The sequence below is a fragment of the Oryx dammah genome, unplaced genomic scaffold (assembly GCF_014754425.2).
Source record: "Oryx dammah isolate SB20612 unplaced genomic scaffold, SCBI_Odam_1.1 HiC_scaffold_29, whole genome shotgun sequence".
Taxonomy (NCBI): Eukaryota; Metazoa; Chordata; class Mammalia; order Artiodactyla; family Bovidae; genus Oryx; species Oryx dammah.
The window spans coordinates 34,333,769-34,351,838 of record NW_024070213.1 but is presented as its reverse complement, the minus strand read 5'-3'; the positions used below and the strand labels follow the sequence as shown (position 1 = coordinate 34,351,838).

Here is an 18,070-nt window from a genome sequence, read left to right as displayed (position 1 = left end):
TTGGAGTGGGTTGCCATTTCCTTCTCCAGGGGATCTTCCTGACCCAGGAATTGAACCTATGGATGATGAACAGTAGCTATTCTATACCATATATATGGATATCCAAATATATGTATGCATATACATATGTATGGGGTTTCCCCGGTGCCTCAAACGGTAAAGAACCTGTCTGCAATAGGGAGACCCGGATTTGATCCCTGGGTGGGGAAGATCTCCCAGAAAAGGGAATGATTACCCACTCCATGGGGATCATGAAGAGTTGGACACAACTGAGTGACTAAACACTTTCACTTCACTTTCATGCACATGTATATTTTTAACTTCATAGACAATTCACAGCCTAAAGAGGAAACACTTTGAAACTAAGATATATCATTGTTGCTCCTTTAAGAGAAAATTTTATTTTAGATTTATGGTTTGAGTCAACTCATATGTCACATAATTTATAAATATCAAACATACTCAAAAACAAAGTTTGGCTTATTTGGATATTTCATTGAGCTAATAAGCCCAAGGGTAGATCTTGATTGACTTATAGGTGAGTTTGATTAGCAAATATTTTTGAGACAAATCTTCAAAGAGCATTTGTATTACTTTGCTCTAGTGAATTCCAAGATTTCGTGCTGTCATATAGTAACAGGCTGCACATAAAAACCTTAGTACTGACTCTGCAAATGACAGCTGGGGGAACTGCTCAATATTGGTGCACAGTCTGAATTGGCTCTAGTCTACACCAATGGTGATGAGTCTTCATTAGAATATTAAAAAACTTTCTCGTTTACATGGTTTTGCATTAAACCGATTCACATACACATGGAATACATTGTATGATCAGTATCTCAAGTCACACTGAAAGCATATCCTATATGTATTTGGTGCCCAATCCTCATGAGCTTCCCCCCCCCCTCCAAAAAAAAAAAAAACCCTACAGCGTTGAGTAGTTTGTTTGGGACATAGTCTCACCTACCAGAGTGTCACTGCTTTCCTAACCATGACGCATCTAAGCCCTCAAACTAAATCTGCTTGCCCAAAAGCACTACTGTAGCATTTCACTCAAACCTGCCCTTCCATGTGCCGGGACCACTTTGCCTCCTCCTCTCTGGTGGCATTTAAACTCCCATTTAAGGAAACATCATGTTTTAGGAATTTAGGTTTGTCCACAGTAGTGTAAAAGTGATCTCTCTGTGTGTGTGTATACATGTACACACATACAAAGGTGCTCTGTAATGTAAAATGCTTGCACGGATGACCTGCTTCCTGTTTTGCTCTGTGAGGTGGGAAAGGAAGACAAGCAAGCAGGTGTGTAATCAGGAAGGTGAGCAGTGCAAGAAGCCTCTTAGGAAGTGAAGCTGAGGCACTAGCAGGTAGAAGGAGTCAGTCCACTGGGACTAGAGAATGGGTTCTCGCCATCTCCTCTCTAATCCCAGGTAGTCTCCTACACGGGCTCCTTTAAGACAGGATGGGGAGACCAGCATGGACCCTCAAATGCCCTACGCTCTTAGAATCTATTTTCTGAATGCAAAGGTCCTTCCTAACGGGTCTCTGGATGAGAAGCAACTGGTCCCAGTCAAAAGGTCAAAGAAAGAGAGGTTTATTTTTACTATCTCCCTCATTGAGTTTTTTACAGACCTTCTCAATACATAATGGAAACAACGTATTGCATCAATTCCAAGATAATTTTTTTCACAGTTCAACACCTCTGAAACTGAGATGCATCCTATGATCAACGGCAATTTACGGGATTGATGTTGCCTGAACTGAATTTCTTATATGAGCATGTATTTCCACTAGGGTCACTACGGACCTGAGACCACTTTAAATTAGATTATCTCCCTGAGTTGTTTGCAACGCACTGGTGATGTGAATGCAGATCTCATACCTATATGAGTAAAGGTTATTGTTCAGAATCTCAGGGAAGAGTTTTCTTTTCTCTCTCCTACCAGGGCTGAGGTTGAAAAATGAAATTGTCCCTTGGGGACTCCAGCTTTATGCCAGTATCTCTTATTAGATTCCCTATTCTAGACTTTTTTCTTGGTAGTTGATAAAATAATGGCTTCTCTTATTGCCAAAAGAATTTAAGAAATTTCATAGTAGAATTAAAAGTGCTTGTCTCCAGGGAGAAGCATTTCTTCCCAGTTTCTTCCTTCTGAGCAGCAACACTGCCTTCTTCAGGTCTTCACTTGTCTTTCAGAGCCTGCTAGGCCTCTCCAAAAGAGCCAGGTAATCACCCTCCAGATGAATGATTCACTGTGCAATTTGTGGATATAATGGGATTTATTCATTTGTAATTTCATCAAGATATAATTTTTGAGTAAATATTGTTATAATGCTATAATTACCACTGTGGTGAATTTGTTCATTTGCTTTTGCAAATATTTATAAAGTTATCTATTCTATGCACTGGAGAAGGAAAGAAGATGCCCAAGAAATGGCCCCTAACTTAAGGGAGATTTGAGTTTGTTATGATTGGATAAGGGATGTGCTAAATAACTGTAATGTAATGTAATGTAGAAAGTGATAATACCAGGGGAAAGGAATGGAAAAGCTATTCCATGATATTCAGGAGAGAAAGAAATCATTTCTAGTCTGGGAGAATCAAATAATACTTTATGGGTGATATGAATTATAATATTAAGGGGGGAAGTAATAAGGATTATCTTTTGAAATGCTTTGTGCACTTAGTCACTCAGTCTTGTCTGACTGTTTGTGACCCCATGCACTTTAGCCCTCCAGGCTCCTCTGGCTGTGGGATTCTCCAGGCAAGGATACTAGAGTGGGTTGCCAAGCCCTCCCCTTTGCCATGCCTCCTCCTCCTTTAGTTACACTATTTTATGTAATCCTCTATGAAATCAATGTAAATTCCATTTTACAGCTGAGAAAACTGGTTTTGAAAACTGAATAGCTTTTTAGAGGCATAAGCCTTGTTGGGAAGACTGGTGCTTATCAGTGGGAATAGGCAGAAAGTGTGAAGAGGAGCTAAAAAGCCTCTTGATGAAAGTGAAAGAAGAGAGCGAAAAAGTTGGCTGAAAGCTCAACATTCAGAAAACGAAGATCATGGCATCCGGTCCCATCACTTCATGGGAAATAGATGGAGAAACAGTGGAAACAGTGTCAGACTTTATTTTTTGGGCTCCAGAATCACTGCAGGTGGTGACTGCAGCCATGAAATTAAAAGACACTTACTCCGTGGAAGAAAAATTATGACCAACCTAGATAGTATATTCAAAAGCAGAGACATTATTTTGCCGACTAAGGTCCGTCTAGTCAAGGCTATGGTTTTTCCTGTGGTCGTGTATGGATGTGAGAGTTGGACTATGAAGACGGCAGAGCGCCAAAGAATTGATGCTTTTGAACTGTGGTGTTGGAGAAGACTCTTGAATGTGGGAGACCTGGGTTTGATCCTTGGGTTGGGAAGATCCCCTGAAGGAGGTCATGGCAACCCACTTCAGTGTTCTTGCCTGGAGAATCCCCATGGACAAAGGAGACTGGTGGGCTACAGTCCATGGGGTCACAAAGAGTCAAACACGACTGGGAAACTGAGCACAGCACAGCCAGTTCTGCCCCCACTGCTAGTTACCAGTTTCCCAGGGTACGAAGTTGACTTTTAATCCCCATTCTATCACTAGACAAACTGGTATAAAAATTGGGCATCAGAGACTTAGATGGAAGGATCAGCCAAAGAGTCTTCTGGCTGGAGCTTTGTGGTCTCTCAGTGGAAGACTGAAATGTTAGGCTCTCCACCTCTCTAAGGATCTGTTAATTTCAAAGCACCCTTACATCAGGCATAAAGAAGTCAAAGGATTATATTACTTCCAGTCCATGTTTGTTTACAGAGAAGGTAACTGATATTTACTGCCAGCCTGAGTTCTCATTTATTCTAAATATATATATATATATATTTTTTATTTTTGATTGTGCTTTGTTTGGGTCTTTGTTGCTGTGCATGGGCCTTCTCTGGTTGTGGAGAGTGGGGGTACTCTCTAGTCAAGGTGTGCGGACTTCTCGTGGTGGCTTGTCCTGTTGAAGAGTGTGGACTCTAGGCACGTGGCTTCAGTAGTTGTGGCTCCCAGGCTCCAGAGGCCAGGCTTGGCAATCGTGACACTTGGGCTTAGTTGCCTCATGGCATGTGGGATATTCCCAGACTAGGGATCAAACCGGTGTTCCCTGCATTGCAAGGCAGATTCTTAGCCACTGGACCACTAGGGAAGCCCTCATTAATTCTAGAACAATTACGGGTCAGGTCAGGAAGCAACAGTTAGAACTGGACATGGAACAACAGCAGACTGGTTCCAAATAGGAAAAGGAGTATGTCAAGGCTGTATATTGTCACCCTGCTTATTTAACTTATATGCAGAGTACATCATGAGAAACGCTGGACTGGAAGAAACACAAGCTGGAATCAACATTGCCAGGAGAAATATCAATAACCTCAGATATGCAGATGACACCACCCTTATGGCAGAAAGTGAAGAGGAACTCAAAAGCCTCTTGATGAAAGTGAAAGAGGGGAGTGAAAAAGTTGGCTTAAAGCTCAACAAGAAAACGAAGATCATGGCATCCAGTCTCATCACTTCATGGGAAATAGATGGGGAAACAGTGGAAATAGTGTCAGACTTATTTTTCTGGGCTCCAAAATCACTGCAGATGGTGATTGCAGCCATGAAATTAAAAGACGCTTACTCCTTGGAAGAAAAGTTATGACCAACCTAGATAGTATATTCAAAAGCAGAGACATTATTTTACCGACTAAGGTCCGTCTAGTCAAGGCTATGGTTTTTCCTGTGGTCATGTATGGATGTGAGAGTTGGACTGTGAAGAGAGCTGAGCACCGAAGAATTGATGCTTTTGAACTGTGGTGTTGGAGAATACTCTTGAGAGCCCCTTGGACTGCAAGGAGATCCAACCAGTCCATTCTGAAGATCAACCCTGGGATTTCTTTGGAAGGAATGATGCTAAAGCTGAAACTCCAGTACTTTGGCCACCTCGTGTGAAGAGTTGACTCATTGGAAAAAACTCTGATGCTGGGAGGGATTGGGGGCAGGAGGAGAAGGGGATGACAGAGGATGAGATGGCTGGATGGCATCACTGACTCGATGGACATGAGTCTGAGTGAACTCTGGGAGATGGTGATGGACAGGGAGGCCTGGCGTGCTGCGATTCAGGAGGTCGCAAAGAGTCGGACACAACTGAGCGACTGAACTGAACTGAACTGAACTGAACTGAACTGAGTAGGGTTGGAAAAATCTGAAACCATCAGTAGGCAGTTGAAATTGCTCGATTAGTTTAAGAGGAGAGCATAAACAAGAGGTTTTAAAGTCATGAAGACACAATGTGTGTGTGCTCCGTCATGTCCAGCTCTTTGAAACTCCCTGCACTGTTGCTTGCCAGGATCCTCTGTCTGTGTCATTTTTCCAGGCGAGAATACTGGAGCAGGTTGCCATTTCCTCCTCCAGGGGATCTTCCTGACCCAGGGATTGAACCTGAGTCTTTTGCATCTTCTGCATTGGTAGGCAGATTCTTTACCACGGCACTACCTGGGAAGCCCCTAAATAGATACAATGGTTGCAAGTTGTTGTTGTTGTTGTTGTTGTTTTTTTAGTGAAATTGTTGAAGGAAATGGGAAAGGGAAAAAGCAAACAGAGGGAAGATCCAAGGGCTGACACAAAGGGATCCTCTGAAGGTGGAGAAAAAGAGGAGGAAGGGGAGCTGGACAAGAATTTGGAGGGAAGGAGGGCAGGAGAGAATGACAGATGCTATACAGAAACAGAGAAGGAATAAAACCATCAGATGGTCTACTAGAAGGTGGTTGTGACCCCCAAGAGCAAGCATGACTTATGCATGAGTGAACAAATCATACCACAGTGGATGTAACATGAGTGAGCAGTAGGGAAATGAAAGCAATATAGTTTTTTCCCCTCAAAGGTACTTGCTGTGGAAGGAAGGAGAGAAGGAGAGGTGGGGAAGGAACTCTGAGCAGAGAAACTCAGAGATGAGAGACGTTTTTCTTTTTGATTTTCAAATCTTTGAAGTGTTGTCTTTGAAAAAATTTTCTCTAATCTTCAGTGTCTTATTGCTTCTATTTTAGGCTGTGGGATTAAAGAGGGTCCTGGATTCAATTTATGCTGCTGTGGGCTAGCTTTACCTTTCCCATGGAGCATAAGGTGTATGATTTTGACACGTTACTTAATCTTACTTATTTCACATGCAGATGAACATTATGCTTTGTTTACTTTGTGATCCTTCTTCCCAGGAGAAGGTCTGATTAAATCAGTTGTCATCATTCAATGAAGCACAACACTTCTGCAGAGGACAGTTCACCAAGACCTTCTCAGAAGTGCTGCTAATCTATGTGCACAAGGTTTTTACAAGATAAATGATTATGAGTCTAGAATAGTAATACTGCCTTATACATGCATTTTTCTTTAAATATTTACAAAGAACTTTTACAGGCATTTTTCTAATTAAATTTGCATAACACTCTGAAAGCAGAAAGAGTGAAGTAGCTAAAAAAAAAAAAAAAAAGAAAGAAAGAAAAACTAGATAATGAGGCCAAATAAAAATTGCCAAGTAGCAAAATAAATTGAATCTCACCTTGAATTTGTCATGGAACCTATAAGCTATAGGACCAGTTCTTTTGTCTAAGCACAATACCAAGGGGAATATTTCTTTTGTTGACTCCCATATATATTGCAAAGAGTTGAGCCAAAAGACATACAAATATTTTATTTAAACAATATGAGAAGCAGGATTTAGTAAGGGCTTACCAGGTAATTTGGACTAATTCTCCTACTGAAAACAAATAGAAAAGCTGGGGAATTTTAATAGAACTAAAGACACCAAAATGCTATCAAGTCAGTCAAGCATTGTGTTTCCAAGATCCAGAAGAAAGAAAAAGACGCAGAAAGATAACTAATCTGTAAAGTCAGATTTGCCCTAAATTTGTCAGGTTATTTTAGGAAGAATTGGTTGAGAGAATAAACAGAGATTTTAGAGATTTATGGATACAGAGGACGAAAGTTGGAGTTCAAGGCCCAGCAAAGAGAATAACTAGTAACATCTCCCTCTAGATTCTTGTTGGAACCTTGAAAGTCCAACCTGGGTGTAAGAATTGACCAGACAGAGACAGGTCTTCACTGAAACAGAAACCCAGCTCCAAACTGTTGTAAGTCCTAATTAAATTAACTAAGCTAATAGGGACTTTCTGTGTCCCCAGCCATCAGATCACAATAAACTGTGGAAAATTCTGAAAGAGATGGGAATACCAGACCACCTGACCTGCCTCTTGAGAAATCTGTATGCAGGTCAGGAAGCAACAGTTAGAACTGGACATGGATCCACAGACTGGTTCCAAACAGGAAAAGGAGTATGTCAAGGCTGTATATTGTCAGCCTGCTTATTTAACTTCTATGCAGAGTACATCATGAGAAACGCTGGACTGGAAGAAACACAAGCTGGAATCAAGATTGCCGGGAGAAATCTCAATAACCTCAGATACGCAGATAACACCACCTTAATGGCAGAAAGTGAAGAGGAACTCAAAAGCCTCTTGATGAAAGTGAAAGAGGAGAGTGAAACAGTTGGCTTAAGGCTCAACATTCAGAAAATGAAGATCATGGCATCCGGTCCCATCACCTTCATGGGAAATAGATGGGGACACAGTGGAAACAGTGTTAGACTTTATTTTTCTGGGCTCCAAAATCACTGCAGATGGTGACTGCAGCCATGAAATTAAAAGATGCTTACTCCTTGGCAGGAAAGCTATGATCAACCTAGATAGCATATTCAAAAGCAGAGACATTACTTTGCCGACTAAGGTCATCTAGTCAAGGCTATGATTTTTCCTGTGGTCATGTATGGATGTGAGAGTTGGACTGTGAAGAAAGCTGAGTGCCGAAGAATTGATGCTTTTGAACTGTGGTGTTGGAGAAGACTCTTGAGAGTCCCTTGGACTGCAAGGAGATCCAAGCAGTCCATTCTAAAGGAGATCAACCCTGGGATTTCTTTGGAAGGACTGATGCTAAAGCTGAAACTCCAGTACTTTGGCCACCTGATGCAAAGAGTTGACTCACTGGAAAAGACTTTGATGCTAGGAGGGGTTGGGGGCAGGAGGAGAAGGGGACGACAGAGGATGAGATGGCTGGATGGCATCACTGACTCGATGGACATGAGTCTGAGTGAACTCTGGGAGTTGGTGATGGACAGGGAGGCCTGGCGTGCTGCGATTCATGGGGTTGCAAAGAGTCGGACACGACTGAGCGACTGAACTGAACTGAAAGGAATGTATCATCTTAGGTCTAAATTAGATCTATAATTTTTTTCATAAACTATGATTGTTAATCAAGAGTACTCAAAAATATGAGGAAACAAGACAGGTGCCTAACACTAGAAATAATAGATATAAGGAACTTACACTACTCAATAGGGAAAGATATATATGGTTGTTAGTTATTTGCTGACTTGTGTCTGACTCTTTGGCGACCCTATGGACTGTAGGCCACCAGGCTCCTCCATCCATGGTGTTTTCCGAGCAAAATAGTGGACTGGGTTGCCGTTTACTTCCCTGGTGGTTCACACAGTAAAGAGTCTGCCTGCAACCCAGGAGAGTTGGGTTCAATCGCTGGGTCAGGAAGATCCTCTGGAGAAAGGAATGGCTACCCACTCCAGTATTCTTGTCTGGAGAATCCCATGAACAGAGGAGCCTGGCGGGCTATAGTCTGAGGTGGACACAACAGAATGACTAACACTTTCACTTTTTCCTTCTCCAATATACACACACACACACACACACACACACACAGAGACACATATAGATATAATCTAGAAAAAAAAAATGGGGGCAAAGGACCTGAATAAACATTTTCCCAAAGAAGACATACAGACAACCAAGAGGTATGTGAAAAGATGCTCAACATCACTAATCCATCGGAGAAATGCAAATCAAAACCACAATGAGATATCACTTCGCATCTGGAGATGGTTTTTGTCAAAAAGACGAGCAATAACAAGTGTTAGTGAAGATGCTGGGGAAAGGGAACCCTTTCACACTGTTGGTAGGAAGGCAAAATAGAGTCAAAATCTGCAAAAAATAATGATGAATCTTCACTGTCTGTAATTTTTATAAGTAGGAAATAACCAGTGAAGATAAAAATAACACAATTATTGCTGTTACTTTAATTGAGACATATAAAACCCTATACTCAACAAATTCAGAATATGCACTTTTTTTCAAAAGCAATAAAAAAACTTCACAAAAATGGACCATATGCTTGCCATGAGGTAATAAAATTTCAAATAAAGTATTCAAAGTATGAACTCTGGCCACAGAGGGATTTAATTAAGACTTACTAACAAAAAATAACTTGAAAATCTTTATATGTTTGGAAATTAAGCAACAGCTATCTAAAAAAACTATGTAAATTTAAAAATACATATTTAAATAAATGACAATGAAAATACTGAATAGTAACATTTATAGAATAAAGTTCTGCCTATATTAGAAAATTAAAATATGATGTAATTATCTAACCATCCATCTCAAGTATTCACAAAAATAATAGAAAACTGAACCCAAAGCAAATTTTAAAATGTATAATAAAGAGAATCAAAAGCCAGTGATTGGTTCTTTAAAAAGACTGAGCAAATTAATGAGGGAAAAAATATATAGAAGAGCCAAATAACCAGTGTTAGTAATGAAAAGGAGATAACATCATAGATTCCACCAACATCAAAGAGACTATAGGAAAACACAGCTTACCAGAAATCAATGAAGAAGAAATAGAAAATATAATCAGTCCTATAACTATTACTACCCAGTAGGTTAAATCCAGAACCAAAATATTTCATGAATAAATTCTACACAGAACATAAGGAAATCATAATGCCAATCCTGAGCAATGGAAAAAGAGAAAACATTTACCAACTTGTTTTAAGAGACCAACATAATCTTTCTTTTCTTTTTTTTGGACAATGTAATGGCTATAATTCCCTGTGTTGTACAATGTATTATTGATGCTTACTTATTTTATACATAGTAGTTTTTACCTTTTAACCCCTCTTCCCCACTGGTAACCACTAGTTTGTTTTCCAAATCAGTGAGTCTGTTTCTGTTTTGCTACATACATTCATTTGTATTATTTTTTTAGATTCCACGTACAGGTAATATAGTATCCCAACTCAGGGATCAAACCCAGGTCTCCTGCATTGCACAGACTTCTGCATTGCAGGTGGATTCTTTACTGACTGAGCTATGAGGGAAGCTCACTTATGGCTGAGTAATATTCTATTGTGTGTGTGTGTGTGTTTGTGTATCTCTCTCTCTCTCTATATATATATATATATATATGTATATATAACACATCTTCTTTATCCGTTCTTGGGCTTTTGAGTTACTTCCATACATTGGCTATTGTAAATAGTGCTGCTAGGAACATTGGGATGCATGTATTCTTACAAATCAGTGTTTTCATCTTTTCCAGATACATACCTAGGAGTGGAATTGCTGGATCATCTGATAGTTGTATTTTTAGTTTTCTGAGAACCCTCCATGTGGTTTTCCACAGTGACTGAACCAGTTTACATTCCCTACCAACAGTGTACAGGTGTTCCCTTTTCCCCCACATCCTTCCCAACATTTGTTATCTGTAAATTTTTTAATGATAGTCATTCTTATGGATGTAATACAACAGCTCATTGTTGATTTGATTTGTGTCTCTCTAGTAATTAGCAATATTGAGCATCTTTTCATGTACCTGTTAGCCATCTGTACATATTCTTTGGAAAAATATCTATTCAGGTCTTCTGCCCATTTTTAGTGGGTTGTTTTTTGATTTTGAGTTGTATGAGCTGTTTATATATTTTTGGATATTAACACTTTGTTTATTGTCATTTGCAAATATTTTCTCCCATTCTATAGGCTGTATTTTCATTTTGTTTATGGTTTCTTTTGCTGAGTAAAGTTTAATTAAGTTCCATTTGTTTATTTCTGCTTTTATTTCAGAGACCAGCATAACCTTCATACCAAAACCTGACAAGACTATTACCAGAAAGGAAGATTGCAGGTAATCCATTCTTTCCAGATTGATCCGTACAGTCAGTGCAACCCCAAACAAAATCTAAGCTGGTATTTTTACAATTGACAAAGTGAAAGTGAAAGTCGCTCAGTTGTGTCCGACTCTTTGTGACTCCCTGGAGCGCATAGTCCATGGAATTCTCCAGGCAAGAGTACTGGAGTGGGGAGCCTTTCTCTTCTCCAGGGGATCTTCCCAACCCAGGGATTGAACCCAGGTCTCCCGCATTGCAGGCGGATTCTTTACCAGCTGAGCCACAAGGGAAACCCATAATTGACAAGATTATTCTAAAAATTCACATGGAAATAAAATAATCTAGAAAGGTAATGATACTATTAAATTTTTTTGAAAGACCTGTATACAATACTGGGGCTTTGCAGGTGGCTCAGTGGTAAAGAATCTGCCTGCCAATGGGGAGATGAGGGAAGATCCCCTGGAGAAGGAAATGGTAACCCACTCCAGTATTCTTTCCTAGGAAATCCCATGGACAGAGGAGCCTGTGGCTTCAGTCCATGGGGGTCTCAAAGAGTAGGACACAACTTAGCGACTAAAACAGCAACACAAAGTATACTACAAAGTTACCTTAATTAAGACAGTGTAATGGCACAAGGATAGACAAATATACTCTACTCATAAAATGCATCTTTCAGAGAGTGAAAATATAAATTATAATCTGAGAGAATATATTTGTAATACATAAATCCAGCAAAGAAATTTGATCGGGAATAGAGTACCTATGAATCCAAACAAGGAAAAGAAAGCACACATACTCTTACATACAAATAGAAGCAAGAAACCCCTGAAATATCCTGTTCAGTTCAGTTCAGTCGCTCAGTTGTGTCCAACTCTTTGTGACCCCATGGACTGTAGCACCCCTGGCCTCCCTGTCCATCACCAACTCCCAGAGCTTGTTCAGATTCATGTCCATCAAGTCAGTCATGTCAACTAAGGAAATATTCTGTAATTAATCTAACTATTGACATTGTTGTTGTTTAGTCCGTAAGGCATGTCCGACCCTTTTGTGATCCCTTGGACTGTAGCCCAGCAGGCTCCTCTGTCCATGGGATTCTCCAGGCAAGAATACTGGAGTGGGCTGCCATTTCCTTCTCCAGGGGATCTTCCCAACCCAGGGATCGAACCCGGGTCTCCTGCATTGGCAGGTGGATTCTTTACCATTGAGAGACCAGGGAAACCCATGTTGTGCATACTGAGAGTGTATTCTGCTCCTTGGCCTGGGTTCACAGCCCTCTCTGATTGGTCTCCACTATGTATCTGACTCTACCTAGCACTGCACACTCAGGTCATCTCTGCCTCAGCCATTAATATGCCAACACCATGCCTATCCCAGATTTGGATGCTCGCAGAAAAAGTACATTCAATACTGTCAGATCACAACAAATAATTAATATGTCTCTGTTGAGTGAATGCATGCATGAAAGAATAAAATAATATCTTCCTTCCTGTTCTCTGCTTTTCAAAATCCTGTCTATCCTTTGAGGTCCATACATATTGCATATCCCATCTCTTCTGTAAAGGCTTTCCTACTAATTCTTCTCTGAGTTCTTCTAGCTCTTAACAGAACTATCCTTTGATTTTTATCACATTCTGTAAGCATTATTTTTTTTCATATTCACAGATACTATTGTCCCACCAAAAGAATAAATTCCAGAAGAACAAGGAACATATCTGTCATCCATTTATATTATAAAGTATCTGTCCAGCTGTCTTATAACCAGTGGTGCTCAATATTTTTCAGGGAAAGAAGTGTAATGATGAAAAATGCAGTCCCTAAATTCAAATAGATCTGAACTCTGGCCTTGGTTCTGCTGTGTGACTCTGGGCAGTTACCTGACTGCTCTGTTGGTTTCCTCATCTGTGAAAGATGGAAAATAATATATCTTGTCTGACGCTTTGTGATCCCATGGACTGTAGCCCTGCCAGGCTCCTCTGTCCATGGGATTTTCCTGGCAAGAATACTAGAGTGGGTTACCATTTCCTCCTCCAGGGGAATCTTCCCCACCTAGGGATTAAACCCACATCTCCTGAGTCTCCTTCATTGGCAGGCAGATTCTTTACCACTGTGCCACCTGGTAAACCTATAATATACATCACACAAATAGGAAATGCATGTTAAATGATAGCTAGCAGTAGTAGTAGTATTCAGTATTAATTATGGCTCTGACTTGTAAAAGCATTCACTCTGAAAATTAACAGAGAGACAAACATGAACACAGAACAGTAACCATAAAACTAAGAATAATAGAATAGCCAAAGAAAATTTCCAGCATGTAAAGATGTCCAGCTTGTCTTTCTTCTGCAGACTAATCTACACGTGGCCAAAGGTCTTCAGGGAGTTCTGTTTGCTAACACTGCAGGAATTTTCTTATTCCATCTCAGATGTCTGCTTTCTCCCCTCTTTCTTATATACAGGGTCTCAAACAAATGACACAGGATAGCTTCAAGCACAGTATTATCCACCCCAGAAATTTTTTTTCTGTTTGTAGTGAAGGTCAGAAGTGTCCTTCTCTTGCAAAAGACATAATACAAACCTCAGGGTTCTTCTATCCTTAGGATCCTCTCAGTTTCTTTGTCTCATTAGCACAGGAGGAGAAAAGCTGCTAAACAACTTACATTTAATTTACTGATTTACATTTGTTTATACTTCAAATTAAATGGTTAGATAGTATCACTGACTCAATAGCAAACTCTGGGAGATAGAGGACAGAGGAGCCTGGCATGCTACAGTCCACGGGGTCACAAAGAGTCAGACACAACTTTGCAACTGAATGACAACAAAGATACTTCTCAAAAATTATTCTTCTGACAATAATGAAAGCATCTTCATTTACGTATCTAGTATTCTTACGGGATTTCTCAAGAGTAACTGATCCATCCTTAGTAAACTGTACCCCTTATTGCCACCTATTGCCATCATTATCATCAATGATGAATAATGCTGAGAGTAGCTACCACAGATAACATTTGCTATGTGTGCCCTAACCAAGGAGGAAGGGGTGAGTCAGGATTGAAGCCCCTTCTTGCCTGAATGTGCTTCCACACTGAGTTAGGAGAGGCTCCATTCAGTCTTATATTTGTGCCTAACGCCATGGGCAGAGCCCATATTCAGGTTTCTAATAACTCTCTTTCATACTCCTTTAATCCATGGCTACTCACACTTGTTCCTAAGGGGCACTAGTGTTCCAAGCTGTAGAGAGCAAGCGTTTGACTGTAATACTGAATGATTGCCTTTACCCTGTTTGCAAAGGAAAAATGTTAATGGATCACATATTCTCAATTCAAATTTTTTCTCCAATCATTTTTCACAAGTCCTTGTCTCCAGACACCACTTTCCTGCTTAAGGTTGCCAGTAGATGAGAGAAGAAAATGAAATTGCAAATTCCTATGAAGAGGAAATCTCAAAACCAATCATTTGCTCTTGGCTGAACACTGTGTTGGGTGATATATTTTATTTTAAGATGTGTGAGCTGGTAGTTGTGAGTTTATATGATATCCAAATAATATAGGTGCATTTCTTTTTGCTAGTAAATATATTTATAAAACTAGGGTGTAGAGGAAGTAAAAATGTATTGATCTGTATTTTTGAAAATATTTAACAAAGAAAATGTTCTGCAAATAAGAGCATATGTTCTGAATCTCTGCCCTTCTGAACAAGTCTGAGATGCCCTTTCTCAGAATAGATATTTTATTCCTCCAAAGAACGTGGATAGAAATGATTCGTGGATAAAGGCTGAGCCTCAGTATATGTACTTATTTATTTTACATGTAATTACATGTATCTATGTAGTTATTTATGAACTGTTGCTGAAACTGATATGAATGTTTGAGGATTCAAGCTATTGTTTGACATTTAGTATCGTGTAAGCAAATCTGAGTTCTTAGTGTTGTTTGGCAGTAGAATTTTCTGATTGGGACGGGTCATGAAGGTATTCAGAGCAAGATATCTGAAACTTGAAACTCCCAATAACTGGCCCTCTGTCTTTTCCTGTGAACACCTCCAGCAGGACCTTCACGTGACCCTGACTTCAAGGTGAAATAATAGCATCTCTGTTCAAAGTTATGTTATTACATGCGGATTTGTGTGAAGGATATGAAACAATAAAGCACATTTTTAGACTAGCAAAATACTTTACAATAGGAATTTGTACTATAATATGAGTGCAAATGTGAAAGTGTATCCCTATATATACAAATTCTTTGAATCATAGATAGTGGAGCAAAATCATGTTTTAAATTGTAATCTTCAATTACATGATACTCAATTTGGAAATTTCCATCCATGGTCTGAGAGGGGAAGAAAATTCTCTTTATATATACTACCTTCATTCGCACATTTTATTTATATTACTGATTTAATCAAAATCTCCTACTGTGCAAATGTTCTCCGTATGCGGAAACAGAAGACCAGAGTGCATAAAGCCAGCTCTTTGTGTCTTTCAACTTTTAAAAAATTATGGACATATAATGTTTTGCCTATTTTTTAATTACAGAATATGTATTTTTTTCTTAATCAAGGTAAAAGCTCACAATATAAAACTCGGTTATCGTCATCTTATTTTGCCCTATATATACTCTTTCAATTTCTCATGCAAAATTCTGATGTCTTCCCAGTAGAGGATATGGCCAAAGAGAAATGACGCAGAGTCTGGACGATGGGAGAGAGTGATCTGAGACCATAGCAAAGAGAAAGATCAGGACTGAGCTGGTTCAGGGGCAGAGAAGTAGTTATGCAGTTACCATGGAAAGAGTTAGGAAGCTATTGGACAATAATTACAGCAGAGAAACAGGGAGTAGAGTGAAGGGGATTTTGTAAGAAACGGATGTGAGACCAAATCCTGGCTCAGCCATCCAGCAGCCATATAACCTTGGAAGAGATTTTCATCTCTCTGGACTGCCACTTCCTCAAACGGGGAGACTCCCATCTTCCAGAGCTGTAGTGAAAGGACCTGTGTGAGGCTGGTGAACCTCACAAACAGTGTTTTTGCTTTTCCCTTTCAGCTCTAACTTGCCTCTGTCCTTCCTGAATTAGAGACAGCCATGATGATGATGTTAGCAATGTAAGGAGTCTGTTGCTGTTCTTGCTCAGTTGCCCAGTCGTGTCTGACTCTACGACTACATGGACTGCAGCACGCCAGGCTTCCCTGTCCTTCACTGTCTCCCAAGTTCATGTCCATTGCATCGGTGATGCCATCCAGCCATCTCATCCTCTGACACCCTCTTCTCTTTTCGCCCTCAATCTTTCCCAACATCAGGGACTTTCCCAGTGTGTCAGCTGTTCACATCGAGTGACCGAAGCTTCAGTATCTGGCTTTCCAATGAATGCAGAGTCTACACGTCCCCAGATGACCCTCCCTTTTCACTACAGAGAATTTCAAAATTTATAGAAAAAATAAAATGTATAACAAACCTCCGTGGACCCATTACCCAGCTTCAACAATTACAAGTCATTGCCCTCTTTTTCATCCACAACTCCATCCACTCCCTACTTTCTGCATTATTTTGAAGCAAAGCTAGACATCATATCACTTTATCTACAATGTTTCAGGATGTATCTCTAAACAAGGAATCTTTTTTTTAAAATACAGTCATAATACCATTGTTGACTGTTTTGTTGCTAAGTCGTGTCTGACTCTTTAGCAACCCCACGGACTGTAGCCCACCAGGCTCCTCTACCCATGGGATTCCCCAGGCAAGAATACTGGAATGGGTTGCCATTTTTTTCTGTACATAATACCATAATGCACCTTAAATATTTAACAGTTAGTCCTTAATATTATTAAGTATCCAGTGTACTTAAATTTCCAATGTCTTGCATTTTTTAGTTTGCTTGAATTCAGGTATAAGTTATATCCACAAATTACACAGGTTGCCTTTTAAATATCTTGATCTATTAGCTAACGTGCTCTTCTGTTCTCTATATTTTATGTAAATTAGAAGATTCATCAGATTCATGTTGATTTTGTTATTGTTGTTGCTACTGTTATTACCTATGTCAGATAAGTTATATCACATGAACACACCAAGTGATATTGCCTTTGATGATTTAGTTTTTCCAACTGATGAACAACTTTTGGAAAAGGTCTGAACAAACCAATCTATAATCTTCCCTCACTGTAAATAATGCCTAGTTACTTTCTGGAAAATATTAAAATGTACAAAAATATTTTTCACTTATATATAACACAGAGTTGGGCTTTAGACTCAGATAATTATAAATTAGTTTTCATCTCCATGAACGTCTAGCAAGTCGGATGGTACATGGGAAAATTCTTTACCAAGGAGGATTATCTGCCAAGTTGTAGAAAGTCTAACATTTCTGGATCCTGTCCACTAAATGCCAGTAGCAACCCACCAAATCTTTAGGACTACTATTAATGTCCCTTCATGGGATTTCCTGGTGGGTCAGACGGCAAAGAATCTGCCTGTGATGTGGGAGACCCAGGTTCAGTCCCTGGAAGATCCTCTGGAGGACGGAATGGCTACCCACTCCAATATTCTTGCCTGGAGAATTCCATGGACAGAGGAGCCTGAACAATGTCCCCTCATATTCACAAAATTCCCTGTGATTCACTTCATCTCCTGTTGAAAACTACTGGCTTAGTTTGAGAAGCAGCAAAAGAGGAAATTGATTTGAATTGCATATATGCTCTAGCTTGGGAAGTAGATAAAGAAAACGTCTTGTGTGAGGAATAACTATTGAAACCTTCACAGTGTTAAAGCTTTTCAACATTTTTCTCCATTGGCAGATTTTTGTCTCTCCAAACAATACTGGAAAATGTGAATAGGTTTTCTGATAAAACAAATGATATCATAATGACATCATGGGAATATATGTAGTTCAAGTACAAAATTGTTTAATAGCTAGGAAACCATCCCCATAGGAAGAGGTAAGGAAACTGGGATGGTGGCAAAAAGTAATAAATGCATTTTAATTCTTTTCTGAACATAAATATAAATTTATAAATCTCTTTGTGTTGATATAATTG

At 39.6% G+C, this 18,070-nt stretch overlaps 1 protein-coding gene across 1 annotated transcript in view; it reads left to right on the top strand.

Annotated features, from left to right (window-relative positions):
• Window positions 1-6,050: 6,050 nt before the first annotated feature.
• LMNTD1 (lamin tail domain containing 1) overlaps window positions 6,051-18,070 on the top strand; it is an 80,709-nt gene continuing 68,689 nt past the window's right edge. Inside the window, exons 1-2 of the mRNA XM_040234575.1 lie at window positions 6,051-6,358; window positions 10,997-11,057. The gene's annotated coding sequence lies outside the window, so the exon portion shown is untranslated. The remainder of the gene's footprint in view (window positions 6,359-10,996; window positions 11,058-18,070) is intronic.